Source organism: Ambystoma mexicanum, chromosome 7q, assembly GCF_040938575.1.
Source record: "Ambystoma mexicanum isolate Mex_15411 chromosome 7q, UKY_AmexF1_1, whole genome shotgun sequence".
NCBI lineage: Eukaryota > Metazoa > Chordata > Amphibia > Caudata > Ambystomatidae > Ambystoma > Ambystoma mexicanum.
In genome coordinates, this window is record NC_090941.1 from 673,225,337 (window position 1) to 673,240,602 (window position 15,266).

The 15,266-nt window shown below is 46.1% G+C and overlaps 1 protein-coding gene across 4 annotated transcripts in view; it reads right to left on the reverse strand.

Moving 5' to 3' along the window:
- The window catches only part of WASF3 (WASP family member 3), a 730,276-nt gene that overhangs the window by 685,658 nt on the left and 29,352 nt on the right, over nucleotides 1–15,266 (reverse strand). For 2 of the 4 annotated variants that reach the window (XM_069639294.1, XM_069639296.1), the window contains exon 1: nucleotides 6,351–6,861. The exons of the other annotated variants lie outside the window; for them this stretch is intronic. The gene's annotated coding sequence lies outside the window, so the exon portion shown is untranslated. Of the gene's footprint in view, nucleotides 1–6,350; nucleotides 6,862–15,266 lie in introns of those variants that run through there. 4 annotated transcript variants of the gene reach the window in all.

Genomic DNA, 15,266 nt, shown 5'->3' on the forward strand with positions numbered 1-15,266 from the left:
CAGGTCGAGAGGTGTTTCATAACCAGAAGCAGGTGTCCAGTGTTGGGATGTTCAGCATTAAGGAGCAACATTTGCACTGGGTGCAAGGAAATTCAATTTTTGTGCCCTCCATTGGCAATGCCGTTTTGTTTGACACTCTGCATGCAGCATTGCATACAATCCTGGAGAACTGTACGAGAACCGTTGACCTTCTGTACGTACAAGTGTGAGCAGGAGAAAGGAACAAGAACACATCGAAAGACAAAAACCGAAAAAAATGTGTAAACTCGCATGTGCATAACAAAAACAGGACAAAAAGAAAGTTTTTTAAAAAAAATTTCTTTTTTGAGATAGTACTACAGACCCAACTCCTTATCCCGTTTTACAATTAATACCCATCCCACCCCCTCCGCATCTCCCTTCCCTTCCTCCCTACCTACCACGAAAAGTCAGCAGTTTACGCTGAACATTACGCTTTCATGTGCCACATCCAGCCATTTTCTGGATGGGACCCATGGGAAGGAAACTGTGGAGCGAAAGACACTGTTCATAAGGTTGGTGGGTCAGCGGTGTATTGGAAAAGTGTACCAGAAGGTTTCTTTGCACAAAGCAGTGCAGAAGGCTACCGTGGAAATGAGCAATATGAGGAGCAGGAAGCCTGGGTGTATGCAGTTCTTTGCAGTTGGTAACATGCTAAGTGTGGTGTGTGTGCCCAATATTTTTTGACAAGTGTTCAGTAAGGGAGGGGTAGTGCCGAAACCAATCTGCAACTTTGCAGTGCACACGGTAAGTGGCAGGCATGCCACTGTTGTGCATGCATTGTGTGCATGATGTAATATAATGTGCAAATGTATGCTACGGCATTCGTAATGCACCTACACACAGCAAACCACAACGAAGCAAAGGAAGGCACACAGAGAGGAGACAGACAATGAACCTACTGGCCTAGGTGTCACTTACATCCCCAAGTGCAGGGGAAGGTAGAGTAGATGGAAAGAAGACGAAATGACAAGTAAAAATGTAGGCCAACTGTGCCAAGTGTATGGATAAGTGCACACACGAGGTGGTGGATAAACTGTTAGGCATACAGGAAACAGTTGTCAAGTGCAGGGTTTGGCAGAAAGCCAGTGTAGGGGTTTGCCTGGCAGGGGAAGGTGACATGGGTTAGACATCACAAAGTTAGGTAAGTAGTGCAGATTAAGTGTACGTCATGCAGTTAGCTGGTGAAATGAGCAGAAACAGCAGACGTGAAGAGAAACACTGAGGAGCTTCAGGACCCGGCAATGGTTCCCCTCAAGAGTCAAGAAGGCAGGGAGCATGTTGCAGAGGGAGGCCCCAGGTGAAAAAGCACATCTACCAAGAATTGCTTTTTTGCAGAAGAGGGAGGTGGAAATGGATGAGGGAAGAGCTTGCGCAGGCACATATATAGGGAGTTAGATTTAAAGGTATTGTGGTCCCTTCTGCACAATGCATAGTCTTCTACCTTTACTTCTTGCAGCCACTGGGAGCTATTGGCGACATTTTAATGTAGGACAGATTCCATCCCAAGTCGCGCACTCCCTTTCTGGATGCATTGCAGAGGGCGTAGAGTGCAAGGGCCCCCATGCAAGAGCCTGTTGTAATAGTGCAGCCTACCCAAAAGTACAGCTGTACAGATAATGATCTTTCGGAAAGTTGCTTTGACTGGGTGCGATACAATCAATGCTGCTATTGATGCCAATTTTGTACACTTTATGTGGGAGGTGGGTTACTGGGGAAAACATTTCGTACCAACTAGTATGCCTCTAAAGACCATAATGGCGGCTCAGTGGCAGATATCGAGCACAGAGGTACTTATAACACAGTAATATGCATAGTGCACAAACATTTTTGGTACCTTACATTTGTGGTAGTGGCTGTGCAGGTGGATAAATGTGGAAGCACACATTTTGGAGTGTATTACCGGCATTTGTAGTGAACGTGCTGGCAAGTGACAGTACAGTAACAGGCAGAATTTCTAACGGTACCTATGAAGTGTGCAGCACAGCCAGTGTTACATGGTAATGTCTTCGATGGCATTGGTGGAATCGTGTGTGGTCATTTACCCATACCCAATGAGGTGATGCTGGACACAAGGGAGTGGAAAGGGAAGAAGGACTGGTCCTTCTTTCCTGGGGTGCAGCCCTCGAGGTACTTTGGGAACCGCACATGCAAGAATCTGCGCTTTTCACGTTGTTGTCCAATGAACATGGGAGGTTCCACATTATCCAATCAGGTACTGTGGGTGTGGTTCACTGGACGGGGCGTTCACACCACTGTACATTATTCTCTGCGTAGTGAGGATGGTTGACATGGCGAAACCTATTGTGCTGTGTATAGGTGATGTCTTTTACTACATCTGCATGAGTATGCCCTGGAAAGAAACTTTGCTGGGAATTTCAGATTGGAAGGAGTGGTCGCATTGTGGAACGGCGTGTACGAGCGCAGTTTCGCCGACATGGATGCACTTTTCAAACACCTGGCAAATTTAAGTAGAGGCGACGTGGTCGTCATCTACTACGGCGGCATGCACATGGGTTCCATGATTTGTTTAGGCTTGTTCCATCCACTAAAGAGGTTGCTAAAGCTAGTGAAGAGGCTTTTCCCCACTGACAAGGTAACGTTTTCATCGCTAATACCACGAAGAGTGTGGGCCACTGATCATGGGTGTTGTTTCGAGCCAGACGCAGGAAGGTGCCTCATCGACAGAAGCATGAATACTTTTGTGTCCATTGATGGGATGTTCTTCTGCAACAATGATCTCATTAGGGGTGGCAATGAGGATATTTTTCAACCAGATGGCATTTCTTTGTTGCCCACTGGTAATGCTGTTTTGTTTGCCCATCTATAAGATGCGGTGAAGGGTTCGCTTCACCAAGGTCTGCACAAGGAAACTGACATTTTTTTTTTTTAAAAAAAGGAAAAGAAGGTCTTCCTCTAGAAGCCTTTACAATACAAAAACTGCGAAAGCTCTTCTATGAGCCGCCCCTTACAACAAACTTCCCCTACCCTGGTTGCACGTTATGCCCCCACGCTTGCACGCAGCATGAAAGCCACATCCCGACATTTTCAGGATGGCACAATGGAAATGGGACTATAGAGCCGTAGGCATTGCGCAATAACATATCTAGGCGGCCTGTGTATGCAGAGGACTATTGTACAGAACTGATACTGTTACATGCAGATGTCTTCGTTGTCATTGGTAGAAGCGTGTGGAACTTTTCAACAGTACGCAATGACGGCATGCTGCAAAGAAGAAACTGGAAATGCTACAAGAAAGGTTTGTGCTTCATTTGGGAAGGCCGTCGCCGGACCTGGGTACACGGACATTCGTATACTCCCTTTTTCTGGAACTTACCAATGACATTGCGCCATTGGGAACTATCGCTGCTGCGGGTGTGGGTGACAACAAGGCCTGTGCATAATTTTTGCAACTACTTTGCGTACCTAGGCACAGTCACATAGCTGGTACTAGTTGCAGATGCACTGTAAGTGAGCAGATGTGGTGCCCCATTACCTGCAGGCCACACCTATGAGCCACACTCCGCTGCTCAGAAAAGGCGCAAACACATTACACAGCACTTCTACGGTGTGCCTTTTGGGCGGATTGTTCTGAAGATTTTTCACGCAGAAAGCAGCCGTATATTGTTTCGGAAACATGCATGCATGTGCAATGGAATATAGCGGTGTGTTTGTAAGCCTGCCCTTTCCAAAAAATACTGTGCAAATTGCTAAACCATATGTTTTGCCGCTGTTGGAGAGTCTGGCTCTTGTACCCGAACTGAGTGCGCACGCGCACCGTCGGAATGGTCGCCTGGTCAAGTTGGCAATGTGTCGTTACGCAGCTGGTAAGGCACATCCGGCGACTTTGCAGATGGCAGCTATGGAAATGGGACTGTATAGGCACATGGAATGCAAAACTACACGTGGTCACGGTCTGTACCAGAGGGCAGTTGTAAAAAAAGTAATACTGTGACATGGAGAGCTCTTGAATGTTATTCGTGGAAGAGTGTGTACGTTTTTCGAGTTTAACATTTTTTATTACTTTTAAATAAGATCACAATGATGTACAAGAAAATCGGTGAACGGAGAAAGGTACATCGAATTTGCAAAGAACATGTCAAAACGGAGTACAACAGAGCCAATAGGCGTTATGTAAATCTAAGTCAATAATCATATTGGAATTGTGTAAAGGGGAGACGAATAGAGTATGCAATGTCGCTTTACTGCAAAGAAGACACTGCAAAGGGAAGAAGTAATGTTTCAGCTTCATTTGGCAAAGGCCGTCACTATCCATGGGTAAACGCATGTGCGTGCATTCCCTTTTTCTGCAAGCTACCTTTGACATTGGGACAATGGGGACTGTTCCTGTTGCGGGTGTGGGTGACAGGAAGGGACGTTCATAATTTTCTCCACTACAGTGCGTATTCAACCAGAGTGAAATAGTTGGTGGTAGTTGCAAACGCACTGTAGGACACCACTTTTAGACACTCCACCATTGCGGAAAGTGAAATACACCCAATTTGTTCTAGAAATGATTTCAAGCGACACTCTTGCACCCAGCCTACCCAGGCATGCTAAGACTAACACGCATAACATCAAAGATGACAACACAAATGTCATTGATGACATCACATCTGAAATTATTTTTGATGTTAAGTCCCTACAAGGGGTTGTGCTTATAATGTTGGTAACATGATGTCAGGCGGGATTGTATAATGTTAAAGAAGTAATAACCAGCTAACAATTCAAGACTTACTACACACTTGAGCTGGTACAAAGTATACATAAGACCCACAATGCATACAAATTAGAGGCACATACAGGGAAACTAAAATGAGGAAGAAAGTAACAGCATCATCAGAAAATGTTAATAGCATTAAAGATTGTTTTCATGTTTACAAATGAATTGTCTGTTTAAGACCTGCCTATTGCCCCATGTATGTGCACCTTGAACATAGACCAAAGCGACAGGTAAGTACTTTAAGAACATATGAAAAGGTTAACGTCTAGATATACACCACCTTTTGAATTTCAATATTCTGACTCAGTGACCAAAACAACAGGCCTAGATATTTCAGTGACCAAAAATAAGTGGGCCACATATGTGATGTCATCAGTGATGTCATCAATGACATTTGTGTTGTCATCTTTGATGTTATGTGTCTTATTCTTAGCAGTGCACACTGGTGGCACGAGTTATGGTTGCTTAGCTTACCATAACTTGCGAATTTCGGGGGGGGGGGTTCAGTTTTACCTGTAACCATAACATCTCTTTAACAACGGTTGTCCATTGAATTGCAGTGATTTTTGCTAGTGCAAGTTAACCATAACGTTCCTTTAACAACGTTTTTTGTCAGGGAAAATATGTGAAAAAAGAAAAATCAGTCTAGCAGCTCACAATCCCATACACAAGCTCCACCACCGCCAGAATGCAAACTCTGAGGTCAACATCAGTGGAATATCTTTTCTGAAAATGTTGGGGGGACATGACATGAAGAAAAGGCGCCCCAGCCAAATGAATGGGGACAAAATGGTGTGCCATGAAAGTTGGGGGGGACAAACACCCCTGTCCCCCCTAAAATTACGCCCATGGAACGGACTTGCTGCACACATTCTACTGACTTCACACAACCACTGCTTCACGCCTAGCATTAGAATGCAGCCACACACCACGTCAAACGCACTGTCTGCACAAATACTGAGTGCACCCAAGCACCATTTAGTACCCTACTCTCTCCACTGATATGGACTAAGGTGTCTGAGGGCGTTCAATTCACAGCGCTTTGAGGTCATACCAATGGTATATAAAGGCGCTATGCAAATGCACAATAACAGAACACTGACAGCTGGTAAATGAAGGATGGCAGATCGGTTTGCAGCTGCTTCCGTCTGATTCTACGTTCGGCTACGAGAACAGCCGAAGACCTGGGAATATCCTTCCTGTATAGGATACTAAATATTACAGAACACCGGGCCTGCTTTCAATGATGAGCACCTATTTTCGATTTTATTATTTTATCACACAATCACAGCGGATTACCCCAAATAGCCGATACACAAAATAAAACAAACGCTTACCCTGTTAAATACGTTAGGCGGGGGTGGGTCGCCACCGCAGCCGCCTAAACCTGGGTTTGCTAATAGCGGAGCATTTGTCTCCGGTTCCGTGAGCTCATTTCCCTCCCCCCACCCCCCCCCCACCCCCCCACCCGCCCCATCCTTTCAGGGCAGTTCCGTTTGGCTTCTCAGCACCAGGGAGCACTGAATCGTGCATCAGTTAAACGAACACTAAATTAATTCAGGCATACTACCTCGACTGAAACCTTCCCAGCACTTTACACCCAACCTACCCGAACCAGGTGCAGGAGCCGATAGGGGGTGGAACCTTTTCAAGAGCACTGCGTTTGAGAATTCCACATGGTTTCCTCCATCCCATCTCCACTTGGCACTCTCGCCTCCTATTCATTTCTTTCTTTAATCCTGTAGGTCGCCATCCTTGTTGTCTGTCCCCTCCCCCCCCTTATCCATCTTTCTGATGGGGGGCGTTTCCAGCGTCGGACAGTGCGAGGACAGGCAGTGGGGGCACCGTCTAAAGCCCAGGGGGGCAGCTGCTGGTGTGTTCCGGTCTCTGGACCCGGCCGGTCAGCTTTCGCCTGCACTGGAGCACCAGCGGGGACTAGTGTCGGAGAGACCAGCGGCTGCTACACCGGCCGCCCTCTGCCAGGCTTTGTTGCTAGAGATGGGAGGCGGCGGGGGAGGGGGCGATCACGGGCTGCAGGAAGGGAAGACCTTCTTTTAGCAATGCAAATAGCATTAACTAGCATTGATCTGTTGAGGTGGAGCAAGGGCTGCAGCATCACTCTTGCGTGTAATCTGCTGCGGAAATGATCCGCTGTGCTGATTCTGAACGGGTCGATTGCTGTGCCTGTGGCTCTGCAAACTAAGCAACTCGACTCCTTTATTGCACACTCAACTTTTCAGTTCATCACTCAAGGGCTTTGTCGTTTTGCAGCACTGTAAATAACATTTGTAACTGTTGGCAGTGCCGTGGCATTCACATCATTATCCACCTAAGAATAATTAGCCGCGTCTGCCCTGCCGGGATTCCCTGTGACTGGAGTCGCCTAAACAGCAATCACATGGACACGGTGTGCATCCGCTATATACCGATTAACAAAGATTTGCACTGGGGCAAATAATGAGATGTTCTGACCATGTTTGATTTACTCCTGCGTTCTTACACCCTATTCGCAAAGCCGAAAACTGGAGCAAATCTGTGCTGCCAATGCTTAATTTATGGAGGCGTTTGCCAGGGCTCATTCAGCCCAGGAATTAATCTTTGAGCATCGAACACTGTCGCAGACTCAGATTATGTTGTGGTGGTAACTTTATTATTGCAACAGCCAGTCAGTCAGTAAGTGCTACTGTACACAACACTCCTATGTATCCTGGGGTGGCCCATTGTTACTAATGCACCGGACAAGCCATGCCGGCATTGCTGTGCCATTATTATTTTCTGTGCATGTTATTATTTTCATGAATAATAATGAGCCACAAGGTGAATTCTATTGGTGCTTGTGCTCAGCTCCCATAAGACTTCAAGACATCAGTGTAGTGTTGAGAACAATAACGGTGCTCGTACCACTCGGTCACCTACCTTAATAGGCAGTTGTTCCATGAATTTTCCAGGATTTTATTGCCCCAGAGAAAGCCTGCTTGTCCATTACCTCTCTGGACAAAGGGAAATGCAACTTCATGGTACACGATTTTGTTGCACCTGTGTCTACCATAAAGATGAATGGTTTGTTACCTATTCCCACGCCCACCAATGGTTCATCTTCTGGGTTGGCTGTGTCAGATAGGAATGGGCAGGCTAAAGTTCTCTGAGGGCTGTCCTAGTCTGGATAAGTGTTTGTCCCTGGAAAGACGAAAGGATTTCCTCTGATCACGCTGTAGCTGTTGAAAACAGCAATGGTGCTCATACCACCTGTCACCTACATTAATAGGCAGTTATTTTTCATTAGCTAACACACCTATTTGATGAACAATGTTGTACCATTAATTTCACCAAAAGTTATTTGTACCTAATACACAAAATGAGCAAAATGTATGTGTACCACTGAAGTAAGACATTAGTGAGAGGAGTCTGCAAAATGTAAAGGTTTGCTGCATGAATGGACATTGGTATGCAAATATTTGAAAAATAGAGAACTTTTCTTTTCTAGCACTCCCACAGAGGTGGTGATTTTAAGAGTAGAGGAGACGAGAGGATTACTGCTGCACTGGCTCTCTCCCCATTAGCATCTTTGAACTGGGCGCCAGTGCCTGCAGCTGCGGTAACTGATGGGCGAGCAGGCAGGGCCATAGACGGTGGTGCGCCATATGGATACTTGGGCATAGGTATATGATATGATATTTTATTTATATCGCACCCATACACAGGTGTTTGAGCGCCTTGTGCATATGGGGGCATTTGCTGGTTGTATGCGGCTGCTTGTCTGCTCCTACACTCACATCAAAAATGACGTACTGCCTCACCAGTCCAACATCGTACCATGTGCCGCCCTGTCCCCTTTGGCCTGACCCTCCAAAACCTCCTCTATCTGCCCAGCGGCCTGCAAGCCCCCTCTCGCCCTGGGATACACTCCTGGGGGCCAACCCGATACTGCGGCTGGTACACACCACTCTAACCATTTACACCTCCCCATGCAGGGGCTTCCTGCACCTCCCCCAAGATCACCATCTGTTCAGTCCGCCTTTCCTGGTGCGTGGCTACATCCATCCCCTCCACTGACAACTTCCTTAATTTATTTTGTACAAGCCTTGCTTCCTCTGTGTGTACCCTCTGTGCCGTCTCCTCTTCTTTCAACAGCTTGCAATGGTGTACAATTATAGACCATCTCCACCCACCCCTTCGCTTCAAACCCCACTATCTTATCAAGTACCTTCTGCACCGCTTTGGGGAGCTCTTTATTGACCACAAAGTAGAAAAATATTTTGACTGATCCCAGTGTTCACCAGTTTCTGCCCTCCACATCTCTGGTATTTGTAAAATGTACTGAGCTGGGTCCTCATCATCCTGCATGGTACAGTGCATTATTGACTGGAGATGTGGTGTATCAGGCTATATGTGCCACCCATACCTGTACCCCAATATCATTGAAGTGGGCACTGTCATGAATGTCATTCCCTAATCGCCCCTGGGATACCCTGATTTAGCCCAAATGGCATCTGCATGATCTCCCATAATCACGATGAACACACTCTTCATGTCGCCCACAGCCAGGCTAACAACTGTCTGCTAGTCAAGTGCGTAAATCCACTTTCCAGCCTGAGCTCTGAGGGGCAGTAGTTTTGTATTAAATTATTCCTTTCCATGCCCGATCATCATGCATACTGTGCCCTTCCTGGTCCTTTGTGCATCAGAAGAAGCTGTGCCCCCACAGTCTTCGTCACCACCTTTTTCCCCACCCTTTTTCCATTTTTTCCCCTTCACAACTGCTACGCGGCGAAAGCGGTTCTTTATCCTAATCCCCCCACAAGCTGTCCACCTGTGGGGATCTCTTGGGGGGGGCGCATGGGGCCTCGCCCCACACCCCCTGCTTTTGTCCACCTCGTCCCACATCTCCTCCTCTGCTATTTTTCCTGCCCCGTCGGCTGACCTGACAGACTAATACACCAAACTCCCTACCTGGCCCCTCTCCTCAGCTTCCTTCTCACTAAGCACATCCTTAATCGGCATACTGCCAATCTTTAAGAGAATGTCTCCCGCTCTCCACTCATCTGTCGCCATAATTGGTTGTTGCCCATCCCCCCCCTTGTCCGATCTCAGACTTGCTAACACTTCCCCTGCCATCCTTAATGGTTCTTCTAACTCTTTCTGTTCCTTATGCTCTGGATACTTCTGCTTTTTGAGCTCGAATGGCTGCAAACGCTATAGGCTTTGGGTGATTGTGGTACTAGGCAGATGATGTCAGTGGAGGTGCAGCGGTAGCGGGTGGCGGGAAATAAATGGGATTCATGTACCCTGAGGCTGCATGTGTGAGATGGACACAAGAGATGGTCCTACCAGTGTGACAGACCCCAACTTATTTGGATTGTTTTCTATGGGTCTGTCTTTTGAGCAAAAACATAAAACATAATTTTTCAGGTATATTCAGCACACACATTATTCGAGTACACTTTTAGGGTTTTGATTTAATTATAAAAAGGGTTTTAATTGGAAGGTGTTTATATATTATTTCATAAAAAACACACACTTTATCACAGTGATTTATAGTATTAAACAATGAAACGTAACCAGTCGAGGGACGTCCCATGTGAAGCGACACAGGACAAGGTGACAAAACAGCACAACTGAATTGTGAAGTAGACTACATCACAATTAAATTGTTCTACATTCAATGAAACATTGCACCTAGTTCCCTTTCTGGCATTAGATTTCATCTGTTTTGTCACCTTGTCCTGTGTCTCTTCACATAGTATGTCCTTTGACATTTATCTTGTGAATCCTCTACCATCCTCCATAACTCCAACACTTCCATTCTATTGTTTAATTTCTTCTCCTTACATATTATTGCTAGAAATGTATACATATGACGCAGGATGTCTTTATTATTCATTCCTTGTTCTGGCCATGGTATAAACATGCCCCCTTTCTTCTCGGCAACCCATTCCCTTAGATACGTCCTAATCTTCTCCCCAAATTACAGGAGAGCCATACACATGTACTCCAATGGGGTCACCGGCTCAGTTTTAGCCGCCCGTATTCAGAGGTTATGTGATCCCTTACTTTACTTCAGGCTGAGATCCAGCAGTGTCTTGTCCCGTTACCGATACCCACCCTTCCCCTTCATCAAACTCCACACGCATGCCTCATTCTAGTCTCATACCACTACATCCCATACTCTCTCACATCATCCACTCCCTTACTTTACTCCACTCCAACATTTACTCACAAAAAGCGCAGATACCCCCCCTCACACCGGTCAGCACTACCACAATAAAAAATACCAATAAAAAAACAAAAATACTACGTTTTAATTCCCATGCATCCTTTATATCAGGCAGGGAGACCCCAGGCCCACATGCAGCCTCTGCTCAGACTACTTTTTCCTTCTCAAGCCCCCTTTAGATAAGGAGGAAACATCACAGGCCCACTCAATACAGAGCTTCTACCTTTATTCCTCTTAAAAAACACAGCGTTGTCTTCTCCCCCATCCCCTCAATCGGTACGGACCCCGTTGCTCTTTGCTCCAAAAAATTAAAAAAAGAAAAGTAAAAAAAAAATAGAAGATGCCACGTGGTCTTTCCACATAGCAATCGCACCACTGTCACACTGTCACCACGCAAACACTCTCCTCCTCACTGTCCAACACTCACTCTTCCCCACCCGTGTTTTCACGGGCAAAGGTGCACTTATCTATGTGTTCTCCCAGGTTCTTCCGTCATGGTGCTATTCCCCCCCCCCCCATCAACGGCCTGCACATCCAGCAGCAGCACCCCGCTCCAAAGAGCGGACAGGAATTCAGGCAACACAGCTCCTGTAAACCACTTCGATTTGTGCACAAGGGACTGGTCAGTGCAGGTGGGCGCAGCCTCTCCCAATGTGTGGCCAGGAATCCTCCATCTATGCGGAGAGGCTGGATTCACACATTTTGTAAAGTAAACCTCCAAACAACCAATAAAAAACAATGCTCTGAGGAAAAAATGCTTGGTGCATCTTTTTGCAAGGAAAACAAGGTTTGTTTCTTATACAAAAAGTAAAAAGGTGACAGAGGGTGCCGTAGAACCCAACTGGCACAAAGCGCGCTCTCTGGGTTAGTTCAACTAAAACAAGTAGTTAAATAGCAAAACATTGTCACTCATGATGCAAACAGTATACAGTGTTATCCCACCACCGGCTTTGGCTACCACATATATACATACCACCGGTCTCCTACAGTCCCTTAACCAATTGGCCACATCTAAAACTACCCGCACCCTCTAATATGTAGTCTTCTATTCCGTCCCCTTAGATTCCCACTACCCGATTGGCGGGTTACGTGATACGTTACCCTCCTCAAGGGCCTAGTCACATGGCGTGCACCTGGTCAATAAAATGAGCTCAGCGGATACTCATGAGGTCAAACTGGCCCTTTAAAGTAAACAAGAGCTTCTCTTGATCCCAGACGCACAGGCCCATCATGCCTCCCCGTTGTAGGACTACATTTGTTGGGCTCACCTCATGCTCCCTGTAGTACAAATCCCAGGATATGTCACTCCTTGCTCCCCCCAACCTTATTGGCTGTCCCTCTTGGGGGCTCCTCCTGGGCTTCTTAGAGACCACACTAATCAGCCATATCCTGAAGGATTTAGGGGTCCTGTTTGTGGGCATCTGGCAGTACAACAGGGACGGTTATTCTTCCGGGGGGTTCTAGGGTCCTAAATCTAGACCGGACCTTTTGGCAGCTCGAAACCTCTGCCCCAGCTCCCATGGGCTAGTCCTTCGAGGACAGGCGCAGCCTGATTGCGCACGACCATTCATATTCCTTTAGGGTTTCTCAGGCATGCAACACGAGACAAGTGTATCATGTCGACCTCTACATTCGGTTTTCCTACTGGGGCTTGGGATGGGAAAGTAGTGCAAAACACATTGCCATGTTATGCTGCTACTTTCACCGTGGACTGTTACAAACTAGGCCTGGTTTTAAATATGGTGGTACCTCTGTATTTCTCGAGGCGGGGCCCAGGGCCTACGTTTGCATTGGAATATACTACATTTCGCTTATTATATTTTGCTATTACTTATGCCTATAATCGGGGCCCAACTATGTTCCTGTGACTATTGGAAAACACTACAATTGTTAATCCCACACTGCATGCCCCACCCCCCTGCAATCACGAACATGCATTTCCTTGCACACTTGATTTTCCTCAATGTGAACCGTTTGGTTGGGCATGGGACCTGAACATGCATCCCAACAACTGTGTATAGCCTTCAAGTGGATAGCTACATTTCTCAGGATTGCGTTTTGTGTTTCATAAGGTAGGACAGAAAAGCTACTATATTTCAGTGCCTAACCCTTCCATGTATCATAGAAAATACAAAAAGAGGGTCCACCAAAACAACATTTGCGTTGCATATTTCCTGCCTGAAGTTCTATTGAATACCTGTGTACACTGACATATGTATATAGCATTTATACTATTTTAAGTTTAGAAGAATATTTCTTTTTTTTTTCGACCCTTGCATAGCTTTTTCAATGCCCTCCCTTCCCTGCACCTCTCCTACCGTGAAATCCTAGGACCCAGGTTTAGAGGGACCGATGCGAGACGGGTGAAAATCGTGGCAAGGTCAGCAGAAAGTATGCATGTTTTTACTCTTGCTTGAATAGGGATTGTAGTCTCATCTGCCCACATTCTCCTGTCTTTGCTCCCTCGCAAGTGTTCAGCCACTCACTGCTACCCCCATTACATTCCTATCGAATTCTGAGCTCATTGATATGAAAAAGGAGCAGCTTCTCGAACAATGAAGACGGACGGGGCAGGTAAATCTATTGAGAAAATCAAAATCTGTGGCTCTAATGTGCATGTATATCGGCAACAAGAGTGGCCAAAGGCCCTGAAATATCAAGGACTGAGGAAGGAGGGCAGAACAATCTTCAGTACCAGGAGCAGCATGTTTTTCAAAAGGAGGCAAAGAGTCCGGAATTGCATGTTCAGATGGACGGGCTGAAAGGAATGGGGAGGGGGCGGGTGTCGGGGTCAAATATATGGGTGGAGAGATTGCACAAAACAGTGAGCTACCAGAACAGCATAAAGTAAACTACAAAGCAATAGGCAATGTGTCATGCAACAAACCAATCTGAAAGACATTTCAAATACACCTGGGGAAGAACCCATCAGGGAGAATCTTGGAATACCCTGTATAGCCTTGGGTGTATAATAGGTGTTGGGAAAACCAGTAAAGAGAATCCCTGAGGATGCAGACATGCTGGATATTGTACAATGGGGGAGTGCTAAAGGAAAACACACAGAAAAAGGTAACTTCCTGGAATAAGGCAGAATTGTGGAGAAACAAAGGCTTGAAAGGCCTGGAAGAAAGCTGTCCAAGCCCTGAGGGTGTGTAAGGAGAGAGTGGGAGCTGCTAAGAACTGGGAGCCCTGGGAGGGGGTTTGCCAGAGGTTTACCCAAGCATCTCCCAAAGGCCTGTGTTAAGGTCTAAGGCTTGGCACAAGCACACTCTGCGGAAGGAGAAGAGTACGAAACCCTGGCCTGCGGCAGGAGGGCAACATGATATTGGCCGCTTGAATAGGACCAAGAATGTTGTTGGTGGGTGGAGGCATCAGGGGAATACTCATTAGGCTGCTGTAAACCCTGAGAAACCCAGGATGTAGGACAGATCTGCAATAATCCTGAGAAACCCAAGGTTGAGGAGAGCCCTGCTTGAAATCCAAGAACCACCAGGACTAGGAGAGATCTGCTGTGAACCCTGAGAAGCCATGGTCTAGATATTGTGTGAACAATTCCCAGGGTCTAGGTGTCACCTGCAGTGTATCCTGTGAAACCAAGGGATGTGAGAGCCCTACAAGTGAATACTGCAAGTCCCAGGAAAATCCTAAGAGAAAGCTGTGTTACTGAAAACGGGAGAGGTCTTAAGAAACAATGTGGTGAAAGAAGAGTCTGAAGTCAAGACGGAGTACCTCCTGAAAGAGCCTTCCTAGTAACAGTTGTTCATTTCGTTTTTTACTAGCTTAGGGATGGATATTTGATAATAGAATTTAAGAAAATATAATTTAAGAAAACTTGCTGGCCAAACAGAACATTTGCACTGCTGTTAGCCTAGGTTTGCGACAAGGTGAAAAGATCCATTAGGATTAGGGTTTGTAATTGTCTGTTGGCAACATCTTGGGGATATTGTTCTGTAAACTAGGGTGTCCCAGGGTATCCCGGGAGGCACAAGGACGACTACTTTACATAAAGACCTGCAAAGGTATTGAACAACTGGAAAGAACCCACTTTCCACGTACCCATTCTTGAAAACTACTTCCATTTGAAAGACCAGAGAACACTTTAGTACCTCAAGGTGTTTCGTCCAAAAAACCAAGAACAAAACTCATCTGTGTGGAACCTCACTATTTTATTTATTTATTTTATTGGATATTTGTATGCGCCTATACAACAAGGGGTGTTTCAAGGCGTCACAAGACAAAAAAGGGTGTGGGGGGTGCAACAAGGGAGAATGTTAATGATAACGGTCCTAATAGGCCTTGTTACATTTGGAT